Consider the following 11,526-nt stretch of genomic DNA (forward strand, 5'->3'; position numbering starts at 1 on the left):
CTTCAGCTCCTCACCTTCTTGAGCCTTCAGCTCCTCACCTTCTTGACCCTTCAGCTCCTCACCTTCTTGACCCTTCAGCTTCTCACCTTCTTGAGCCTTCAGCTCCTCACCTTCTTGAGCCTTCAGCTCCTCACCTTCTTGACCCTTCAGCTTCTCACCTTCTTGAGCCTTCAGCTCCTCACCTTCTTGACCCTTCAGCTCCTCACCTTCTTGACCCTTCAGCTTCTCACCTTCTTGAGCCTTCAGCTCCTCACCTTCTTGACCCTTCAGCTCCTCACCTTCTTGACCCTTCAGCTTCTCACCTTCTTGACCCATCAGCTCCTCACCTTCTTGAGCCTTCAGCTCCTCACCTTCAGCTCCTCGCCTTCTTGAGCCTTTAGCTCCTCACCTTCTTGAGCCTTCAGCTCCTCACCTTCTTGCGCCTTCAGCTCCTCACCTTTTTAGCCTTCTACTCCTCACCTTCTTGAGCCTTCAGCTCCTCACCTTCTTGAGCCTTCAGCTCCTCACCTTCTTGAGCCTTCAGCTCCTTACCTTTTTGAGCCTTCAGCCCCTCACCTTCTTGAGCCTTCAGCTCCTTACCTTTTTGAGCCTTCAGCCCCTCACCTTCTTGAGCCTTCAGCTCCTCACCTTCTTGAGCCTTCAGCTCCTCACCTTCTTGCGCCTTCAGCTCCTCACCTTTTTAGCCTTCAGCTCCTCACCTTCTTGCGCCTTCAGCTCCTCACCTTCTTGAGCCTTCAGCTCCTCACCTTTTTAGTCTTCAGCTCCTCACCTTCTTGACCCATCAGCTCCTCACCTTCTTTAGCCTTCAGCTCCTCACCTTCAGCCTCTCACCTTCTTGAGCCTTCAGCTCCTCACCTTCAGCCTCTCACCTTCTTGAGCCTTCAGCTCCTCACCTTTTTAGCCTTCAGCTCCTCACCTTCTTGAGCCTTCAGCTCCTCACCTTCTTGAGCCTTCAGCTCCTCACCTTCTTGAGCCTTCAGCTCCTCACCTTCGTGAGCCTTCAGCTCCTCACCTTCTTGCGCCTTCAGCTCCTCACCATTTTGGCCTTCAGCTCCTCACCTTCTTGAGCCTTCAGCTCCTCACCTTCTTGACCCTTCAGCTCCTCACCTTCTTGAGCCTTCAGCTCCTCACCTTCTTGACCCTTCAGCTCCTCACCTTCTTGAGACTTCAGCTCCTCACATTCTTGCGCCTTCAGCTCCCCACCTTCTTGAGCCTTCAGCTCCTCACCTTCTTGATCCTTCAGCTCCTCACCTTTTTAGCCTTCAGCTCCTCACCTTCTTGCGCCTTCAGCTCCTCACCTTTTTAGCCTTCAGCTCCTCACCTTTTTGAGCCTTCTGCTCCTCACCTTCAGCTCCTCACCTTCTTGACCCTACAGCTCCTCACCTTCTTTAGCCTTCAGCTCCTCACCTTCTTGACCCTTCAGCTCCTCACCTTCTTGAGCCTTCAGCTCCTCACCTATTTAGCCTTCAGCTCCTCACCTTCTTGCACCTTCAGCTCCTCACCATTTTAGCCTTCAGCTCCTCACCTTTTTAGCCTTCAGCTCCTCACCTTCTTGACCCTTCAGCTCCCCACCTTCTTGAGCCTTCAGCTCCTCACCTATTTAGCCTTCAGCTCCTCACCTTCTTGCACCTTCAGCTCCACACCATTTTAGCCTTCAGCTCCTCACCTTTTTAGCCTTCAGCTCCTCACCTTCTTGACCCTTCAGCTCCTCACCTTCTTGAGCCTTCAGCGCCTCACCTTCTTGACCCATCAGCTCCTCACCTTCTTGAGCCTTCAGCTCCTCACCTTCTTGCGCCTTCAGCTCCTCACCATTTTAGCCTTCAGCTCCTCACCTTCTTGAGCCATCAGCTCCTCACCTTCTTGAGCCTTCAGCTCCTCACCTTCTTGAGCCTTCATCTCCTCACCTTCTTGAGCCTTCAGCTCCTCACCTTCTTGAGCCTTCAGCTCCTCACCTTCTTGCGCCTTCAGCTCCTCACCATTTTAGCCTTCAGCTCCTCACCTTCTTGACCCTTCAGCTTCTCACCTTCTTGAGCCTTCAGCTCCTCACCTTCTTGCGCCTTCAGCTCCTCACCATTTTAGCCTTCAGCTCCTCACCATTTTAGCCTTCAGCTCCTCACCTTCTTGAGCCTTCAGCTCCTTACCTTTTTGAGCCTTCAGCCCCTCACCTTCTTGAGCCTTCAGCTCCTCACCTTCTTGAGCCTTCAGCTCCTCACCTTCTTGAGCCTTCAGCTCCTCACCTTCTTGAGCCTTCAGCTCCTCACCTTCTTGCGCCTTCAGCTCCTCACCATTTTAGCCTTCAGCTCCTCACCATTTTAGCCTTCAGCTCCTCACCTTCTTGAGCCTTCAGCTCCTCACCTTCTTGACCCTTCAGCTTCTCACCTTCTTGAGCCTTCAGCTCCTCACCTTCTTGACCCTTCAGCTCCTCACCTTCTTGACCCTTCAGCTTCTCACCTTCTTGAGCCTTCAGCTCCTCACCTTCTTGACCCTTCAGCTTCTCACCTTCTTGACCCTTCATCTCCTCACCTTCTTGACCCATCAGCTCCTCACCTTCTTGAGCCTTCAGCTCCTCACCTTCAGCTCCTCACCTTCTTGAGCCTTTAGCTCCTCACCTTCTTGAGCCTTCAGCTCCTCACCTTCTTGAGCCTTCAGCTCCTCACCTTCTTGAGCCTTCAGCTCCTCACCTTCTTGAGCCTTCAGCTCCTCACCTTTTTAGCCTTCAGCTCCTCACCTTCTTGAGCCTTTAGCTCCTCACCTTTTTAGCCTTCAGCTCCTCACCTTTTTAGCCTTCAGCTCCTCACCTTCTTGAGCCTTCAGCTCCTCACCTTCTTGAGCCTTCAGCTCCTCACCTTCAGCTCCTCACCTTCTTGATCCTACAGCTCCTCACCTTCTTGAGCCTTCAGCTCCTCACCTTCTTGACCCATCAGCTCCTCACCTTCTTGAGCCTTCAGCTCCTCACCTTTTTTAGCCTTCAGCTCCTCACCTTCTTGAGCCTTCAGCTCCTCATCATTTTAGCCTTCAGCTCCTCACCTTCTTGAGCCTTCAGCTCCTCACCTTCTTGAGCCTTCAGCTCCTCACCTTCTTGCGCCTTCAGCTCCTCACCTTTTTAGCCTTCTACTCCTCACCTTCTTGAGCCTTCAGCTCCTCACCTTCTTGAGCCTTCAGCTCCTCACCTTCTTGAGCCTTCAGCTCCTCACCTTCTTGAGCCTTCAGCTCCTTACCTTTTTGAGCCTTCAGCCCCTCACCTTCTTGAGCCTTCAGCTCCTTACCTTTTTGAGCCTTCAGCCCCTCACCTTCTTGAGCCTTCAGCTCCTCACCTTCTTGAGCCTTCAGCTCCTCACCTTCTTGCGCCTTCAGCTCCTCACCTTTTTAGCCTTCAGCTCCTCACCTTCTTGCGCCTTCAGCTCCTCACCTTCTTGAGCCTTCAGCTCCTCACCTTTTTAGCCTTCAGCTCCTCACCTTCTTGACCCATCAGCTCCTCACCTTCTTTAGCCTTCAGCTCCTCACCTTCAGCCTCTCACCTTCTTGAGCCTTCAGCTCCTCACCTTTTTAGCCTTCAGCTCCTCACCTTCTTGAGCCTTCAGCTCCTCACCTTCTTGAGCCTTCAGCTCCTCACCTTCTTGAGCCTTCAGCTCCTCACCTTCTTGAGCCTTCAGCTCCTCACCTTCTTGAGCCTTCAGCTCCTCACCTTCTTGAGCCTTCAGCTCCTCACCTTCTTGAGCCTTTAGCTCCTCACCTTCTTGAGCCTTCAGCTCCTCACCTTCTTGACCCTACAGCTCCTCACCTTCTTGAGCCTTCAGCTCCTCACCTTCTTGACCCATCAGCTCCTCACCTTCTTGAGCCTTCAGCTCCTCACCTTCTTTAGCCTTCAGCTCCTCACCTTCTTGAGCCTTCAGCTCCGCATCATTTTAGCCTTCAGCTCCTCACCTTCTTGAGCCTTCAGCTCCTCACCTTCTTGACCCTTCAGCTTCTCACCTTCTTGAGCCTTCAGCTCCTCACCTTCTTGAGCCTTCAGCTCCTTACCTTTTTGAGCCTTCAGCCCCTCACCTTCTTGAGCCTTCAGCTCCTCACCTTCTTGAGCCTTCAGCTCCTCACCTTCTTGCGCCTTCAGCTCCTCACCTTTTTAGCCTTCAGCTCCTCACCTTCTTGCGCCTTCAGTTCCTCACCTTCTTGAGCCTTCAGCTCCTCACCTTTTTAGCCTTCAGCTCCTCACCTTCTTGACCCATCAGCTCCTCACCTTCTTTAGCCTTCAGCTCCTCACCTTCAGCCTCTCACCTTCTTGAGCCTTCAGCTCCTCACCTTTTTAGCCTTCAGCTCCTCACCTTCTTGAGCCTTCAGCTCCTCACCTTCTTGAGCCTTCAGCTCCTCACCTTCTTGAGCCTTCAGCTCCTCACCTTCTTGACCCTTCAGCTCCTCACCTTCTTGAGCCTTCAGCTCCTCACCTTCTTGAGCCTTCAGCTCCTCACCTTCTTGACCCTTCAGCTCCTCACCTTCTTGACCCTTCAGCTTCTCACCTTCTTGAGCCTTCAGCTCCTCACCTTCTTGAGCCTTCAGCTCCTCACCTTCTTGACCCTTCAGCTTCTCACCTTCTTGAGCCTTCAGCTCCTCACCTTCTTGACCCTTCAGCTCCTCACCTTCTTGACCCTTCAGCTTCTCACCTTCTTGAGCCTTCAGCTCCTCACCTTCTTGACCCTTCAGCTCCTCACCTTCTTGACCCTTCAGCTTCTCACCTTCTTGACCCATCAGCTCCTCACCTTCTTGAGCCTTCAGCTCCTCACCTTCAGCTCCTCGCCTTCTTGCGCCTTCAGCTCCTCACCTTTTTAGCCTTCTACTCCTCACCTTCTTGAGCCTTCAGCTCCTCACCTTCTTGAGCCTTCAGCTCCTCACCTTCTTGAGCCTTCAGCTCCTTACCTTTTTGAGCCTTCAGCCCCTCACCTTCTTGAGCCTTCAGCTCCTTACCTTTTTGAGCCTTCAGCCCCTCACCTTCTTGAGCCTTCAGCTCCTCACCTTCTTGAGCCTTCAGCTCCTCACCTTCTTGCGCCTTCAGCTCCTCACCTTTTTAGCCTTCAGCTCCTCACCTTCTTGCGCCTTCAGCTCCTCACCTTCTTGAGCCTTCAGCTCCTCACCTTTTTAGCCTTCAGCTCCTCACCTTCTTGACCCATCAGCTCCTCACCTTCTTTAGCCTTCAGCTCCTCACCTTCAGCCTCTCACCTTCTTGAGCCTTCAGCTCCTCACCTTCAGCCTCTCACCTTCTTGAGCCTTCAGCTCCTCACCTTTTTAGCCTTCAGCTCCTCACCTTCTTGAGCCTTCAGCTCCTCACCTTCTTGAGCCTTCAGCTCCTCACCTTCTTGAGCCTTCAGCTCCTCACCTTCGTGAGCCTTCAGCTCCTCACCTTCTTGCGCCTTCAGCTCCTCACCATTTTGGCCTTCAGCTCCTCACCTTCTTGAGCCTTCAGCTCCTCACCTTCTTGACCCTTCAGCTCCTCACCTTCTTGAGCCTTCAGCTCCTCACCTTCTTGACCCTTCAGCTCCTCACCTTCTTGAGACTTCAGCTCCTCACATTCTTGCGCCTTCAGCTCCCCACCTTCTTGAGCCTTCAGCTCCTCACCTTCTTGATCCTTCAGCTCCTCACCTTTTTAGCCTTCAGCTCCTCACCTTCTTGCGCCTTCAGCTCCTCACCTTTTTAGCCTTCAGCTCCTCACCTTTTTGAGCCTTCTGCTCCTCACCTTCAGCTCCTCACCTTCTTGACCCTACAGCTCCTCACCTTCTTTAGCCTTCAGCTCCTCACCTTCTTGACCCTTCAGCTCCTCACCTTCTTGAGCCTTCAGCTCCTCACCTATTTAGCCTTCAGCTCCTCACCTTCTTGCACCTTCAGCTCCTCACCATTTTAGCCTTCAGCTCCTCACCTTTTTAGCCTTCAGCTCCTCACCTTCTTGACCCTTCAGCTCCCCACCTTCTTGAGCCTTCAGCTCCTCACCTATTTAGCCTTCAGCTCCTCACCTTCTTGCACCTTCAGCTCCACACCATTTTAGCCTTCAGCTCCTCACCTTTTTAGCCTTCAGCTCCTCACCTTCTTGACCCTTCAGCTCCTCACCTTCTTGAGCCTTCAGCGCCTCACCTTCTTGACCCATCAGCTCCTCACCTTCTTGAGCCTTCAGCTCCTCACCTTCTTGCGCCTTCAGCTCCTCACCATTTTAGCCTTCAGCTCCTCACCTTCTTGAGCCATCAGCTCCTCACCTTCTTGAGCCTTCAGCTCCTCACCTTCTTGAGCCTTCATCTCCTCACCTTCTTGACCCTTCAGCTCCTCACCTTTTTGAGCCTTCAGCTCCTCACCTTCTTGAGCCTTCAGCTCCTCACCTTCTTGAGCCTTCAGCGCCTCACCTTCTTGACCCATCAGCTCCTCACCTTCTTGAGCCTTCAGCTCCTCACCTTCTTGCGCCTTCAGCTCCTCACCTTCTTGCGCCTTCAGCTCCTCACCTTCTTGAGCCTTCAGCTCCTCACCTTTTTAGCCTTCAGCTCCTCACCTTCTTGACCCATCAGCTCCTCACCTTCTTTAGCCTTCAGCTCCTCACCTTCAGCCTCTCACCTTCTTGAGCCTTCAGCTCCTCACCTTTTTAGCCTTCAGCTCCTCACCTTCTTGAGCCTTCAGCTCCTCACCTTCTTGAGCCTTCAGCTCCTCACCTTCTTGAGCCTTCAGCTCCTCACCTTCTTGAGCCTTTAGCTCCTCACCTTCTTGAGCCTTCAGCTCCTCACCTTCTTGACCCTACAGCTCCTCACCTTCTTGAGCCTTCAGCTCCTCACCTTCTTGACCCATCAGCTCCTCACCTTCTTGAGCCTTCAGCTCCTCACCTTCTTTAGCCTTCAGCTCCTCACCTTCTTGAGCCTTCAGCTCCTCATCATTTTAGCCTTCAGCTCCTCACCTTCTTGAGCCTTCAGCTCCTCACCTTCTTGCGCCTTCAGCTCCTCACCTTTTTAGCCTTCTACTCCTCACCTTCTTGAGCCTTCAGCTCCTCACCTTCTTGAGCCTTCAGCTCCTCACCTTCTTGAGCCTTCAGCTCCTTACCTTTTTGAGCCTTCAGCCCCTCACCTTCTTGAGCCTTCAGCTCCTTACCTTTTTGAGCCTTCAGCCCCTCACCTTCTTGAGCCTTCAGCTCCTCACCTTCTTGAGCCTTCAGCTCCTCACCTTCTTGCGCCTTCAGCTCCTCACCTTTTTAGCCTTCAGCTCCTCACCTTCTTGCGCCTTCAGCTCCTCACCTTCTTGCGCCTTCAGCTCCTCACCTTCTTGAGCCTTCAGCTCCTCACCTTTTTAGCCTTCAGCTCCTCACCTTCTTGACCCATCAGCTCCTCACCTTCTTTAGCCTTCAGCTCCTCACCTTCAGCCTCTCACCTTCTTGAGCCTTCAGCTCCTCACCTTCAGCCTCTCACCTTCTTGAGCCTTCAGCTCCTCACCTTTTTAGCCTTCAGCTCCTCACCTTCTTGAGCCTTCAGCTCCTCACCTTCTTGAGCCTTCAGCTCCTCACCTTCTTGAGCCTTCAGCTCCTCACCTTCTTGAGCCTTCAGCTCCTCACCTTCTTGCGCCTTCAGCTCCTCACCATTTTGGCCTTCAGCTCCTCACCTTCTTGAGCCTTCAGCTCCTCACCTTCTTGACCCTTCAGCTCCTCACCTTCTTGAGCCTTCAGCTCCTCACCTTCTTGACCCTTCAGCTCCTCACCTTCTTGAGACTTCAGCTCCTCACATTCTTGCGCCTTCAGCTCCCCACCTTCTTGAGCCTTCAGCTCCTCACCTTCTTGATCCTTCAGCTCCTCACCTTTTTAGCCTTCAGCTCCTCACCTTCTTGCGCCTTCAGCTCCTCACCTTTTTAGCCTTCAGCTCCTCACCTTTTTGAGCCTTCTGCTCCTCACCTTCAGCTCCTCACCTTCTTGACCCTACAGCTCCTCACCTTCTTTAGCCTTCAGCTCCTCACCTTCTTGACCCTTCAGCTCCTCACCTTCTTGAGCCTTCAGCTCCTCACCTATTTAGCCTTCAGCTCCTCACCTTCTTGCACCTTCAGCTCCTCACCATTTTAGCCTTCAGCTCCTCACCTTTTTAGCCTTCAGCTCCTCACCTTCTTGACCCTTCAGCTCCCCACCTTCTTGAGCCTTCAGCTCCTCACCTATTTAGCCTTCAGCTCCTCACCTTCTTGCACCTTCAGCTCCACACCATTTTAGCCTTCAGCTCCTCACCTTTTTAGCCTTCAGCTCCTCACCTTCTTGACCCTTCAGCTCCTCACCTTCTTGAGCCTTCAGCGCCTCACCTTCTTGACCCATCAGCTCCTCACCTTCTTGAGCCTTCAGCTCCTCACCTTCTTGCGCCTTCAGCTCCTCACCATTTTAGCCTTCAGCTCCTCACCTTCTTGAGCCATCAGCTCCTCACCTTCTTGAGCCTTCAGCTCCTCACCTTCTTGAGCCTTCAGCTCCTCACCTTCTTGACCCTTCAGCTCCTCACCTTTTTGAGCCTTCAGCTCCTCACCTTCTTGAGCCTTCAGCTCCTCACCTTCTTGAGCCTTCAGCGCCTCACCTTCTTGACCCATCAGCTCCTCCCCTTCTTGAGCCTTCAGCTCCTCACCTTCTTGCGCCTTCAGCTCCTCACCATTTTAGCCTTCAGCTCCTCACCTTCTTCAGCCATCAGCTCCTCACCATTTTAGCCTTCAGCTCCTCACCTTCTTCAGCCATCAGCTCCTCACCATTTTAGCCTTCAGCTCCTCCCCTTCTTGAGACTTCAGCTCCTCACCTTCTTGAGCCTTCAGCTCCTCACCTTCTTGAGCCTTCAGCTCCTCACCTTCTTGAGCCTTCAGCTCCTCACCTTCTTGAGCCTTCAGCTCCTCACCTTCTTGCGCCTTCAGCTCCTCACCATTTTGGCCTTCAGCTCCTCACCTTCTTGAGCCTTCAGCTCCTCACCTTCTTGACCCTTCAGCTCCTCACCTTCTTGAGCCTTCAGCTCCTCACCTTCTTGACCCTTCAGCTCCTCACCTTCTTGAGACTTCAGCTCCTCACATTCTTGCGCCTTCAGCTCCCCACCTTCTTGAGCCTTCAGCTCCTCACCTTCTTGATCCTTCAGCTCCTCACCTTTTTAGCCTTCAGCTCCTCACCTTCTTGCACCTTCAGCTCCTCACCTTTTTAGCCTTCAGCTCCTCACCTTTTTGAGCCTTCTGCTCCTCACCTTCAGCTCCTCACCTTCTTGACCCTACAGCTCCTCACCTTCTTTAGCCTTCAGCTCCTCACCTTCTTGACCCTTCAGCTCCTCACCTTCTTGAGCCTTCAGCTCCTCACCTATTTAGCCTTCAGCTCCTCATCTTCTTGCACCTTCAGCTCCTCACCATTTTAGCCTTCAGCTCCTCACCTTTTTAGCCTTCAGCTCCTCACCTTCTTGACCCTTCAGCTCCCCACCTTCTTGAGCCTTCAGCTCCTCACCTATTTAGCCTTCAGCTCCTCACCTTCTTGCACCTTCAGCTCCACACCATTTTAGCCTTCAGCTCCTCACCTTTTTAGCCTTCAGCTCCTCACCTTCTTGACCCTTCAGCTCCTCACCTTCTTGAGCCTTCAGCGCCTCACCTTCTTGAGCCTTCAGCTCCTCACCTTCTTGAGCCTTCAGCTCCTCACCTTCTTGAGCCTTCAGCTCCTCACCTTCTTGCGCCTTCAGCTCCTCACCATTTTGGCCTTCAGCTCCTCACCTTCTTGAGCCTTCAGCTCCTCACCTTCTTGACCCTTCAGCTCCTCACCTTCTTGACCCTTCAGCTCCTCACCTTCTTGAGCCTTCAGCTCCTCACCTTCTTGACCCTTCAGCTCCTCACATTCTTGCGCCTTCAGCTCCCCACCTTCTTGAGCCTTCAGCTCCTCACCTTCTTGATCCTTCAGCTCCTCACCTTTTTAGCCTTCAGCTCCTCACCTTCTTGCGCCTTCAGCTCCTCACCTTTTTAGCCTTCAGCTCCTCACCTTTTTGAGCCTTCTGCTCCTCACCTTCAGCTCCTCACCTTCTTGACCCTACAGCTCCTCACCTTCTTTAGCCTTCAGCTCCTCACCTTCTTGACCCTTCAGCTCCTCACCTTCTTGAGCCTTCAGCTCCTCACCTATTTAGCCTTCAGCTCCTCACCTTCTTGCACCTTCAGCTCCTCACCATTTTAGCCTTCAGCTCCTCACCTTTTTAGCCTTCAGCTCCTCACCTTCTTGACCCTTCAGCTCCCCACCTTCTTGAGCCTTCAGCTCCTCACCTATTTAGCCTTCAGCTCCTCACCTTCTTGCACCTTCAGCTCCACACCATTTTAGCCTTCAGCTCCTCACCTTTTTAGCCTTCAGCTCCTCACCTTCTTGACCCTTCAGCTCCTCACCTTCTTGAGCCTTCAGCGCCTCACCTTCTTGACCCATCAGCTCCTCACCTTCTTGAGCCTTCAGCTCCTCACCTTCTTGCGCCTTCAGCTCCTCACCATTTTAGCCTTCAGCTCCTCACCTTCTTGAGCCATCAGCTCCTCACCTTCTTGAGCCTTCAGCTCCTCACCTTCTTGAGCCTTCAGCTCCTCACCTTCTTGACCCTTCAGCTCCTCACCTTTTTGAGCCTTCAGCTCCTCACCTTCTTGAGCCTTCAGCTCCTCACCTTCTTGAGCCTTCAGCGCCTCACCTTCTTGACCCATCAGCTCCTCCCCTTCTTGAGCCTTCAGCTCCTCACCTTCTTGCGCCTTCAGCTCCTCACCATTTTAGCCTTCAGCTCCTCACCTTCTTCAGCCATCAGCTCCTCACCATTTTAGCCTTCAGCTCCTCACCTTCTTCAGCCATCAGCTCCTCACCATTTTAGCCTTCAGCTCCTCCCCTTCTTGAGACTTCAGCTCCTCACCTTCTTGAGCCTTCAGCTCCTCACCTTCTTGAGCCTTCAGCTCCTCACCTTCTTGAGCCTTCAGCTCCTCACCTTCTTGAGCCTTCAGCTCCTCACCTTCTTGCGCCTTCAGCTCCTCACCATTTTGGCCTTCAGCTCCTCACCTTCTTGAGCCTTCAGCTCCTCACCTTCTTGACCCTTCAGCTCCTCACCTTCTTGAGCCTTCAGCTCCTCACCTTCTTGACCCTTCAGCTCCTCACCTTCTTGAGACTTCAGCTCCTCACATTCTTGCGCCTTCAGCTCCCCACCTTCTTGAGCCTTCAGCTCCTCACCTTCTTGATCCTTCAGCTCCTCACCTTTTTAGCCTTCAGCTCCTCACCTTCTTGCGCCTTCAGCTCCTCACCTTTTTAGCCTTCAGCTCCTCACCTTTTTGAGCCTTCTGCTCCTCACCTTCAGCTCCTCACCTTCTTGACCCTACAGCTCCTCACCTTCTTTAGCCTTCAGCTCCTCACCTTCTTGACCCTTCAGCTCCTCACCTTCTTGAGCCTTCAGCTCCTCACCTATTTAGCCTTCAGCTCCTCATCTTCTTGCACCTTCAGCTCCTCACCATTTTAGCCTTCAGCTCCTCACCTTTTTAGCCTTCAGCTCCTCACCTTCTTGACCCTTCAGCTCCCCACCTTCTTGAGCC

This window comes from Blennius ocellaris, assembly GCF_963422515.1.
Source record: "Blennius ocellaris genome assembly, contig: SCAFFOLD_25, whole genome shotgun sequence".
NCBI lineage: Eukaryota > Metazoa > Chordata > Actinopteri > Blenniiformes > Blenniidae > Blennius > Blennius ocellaris.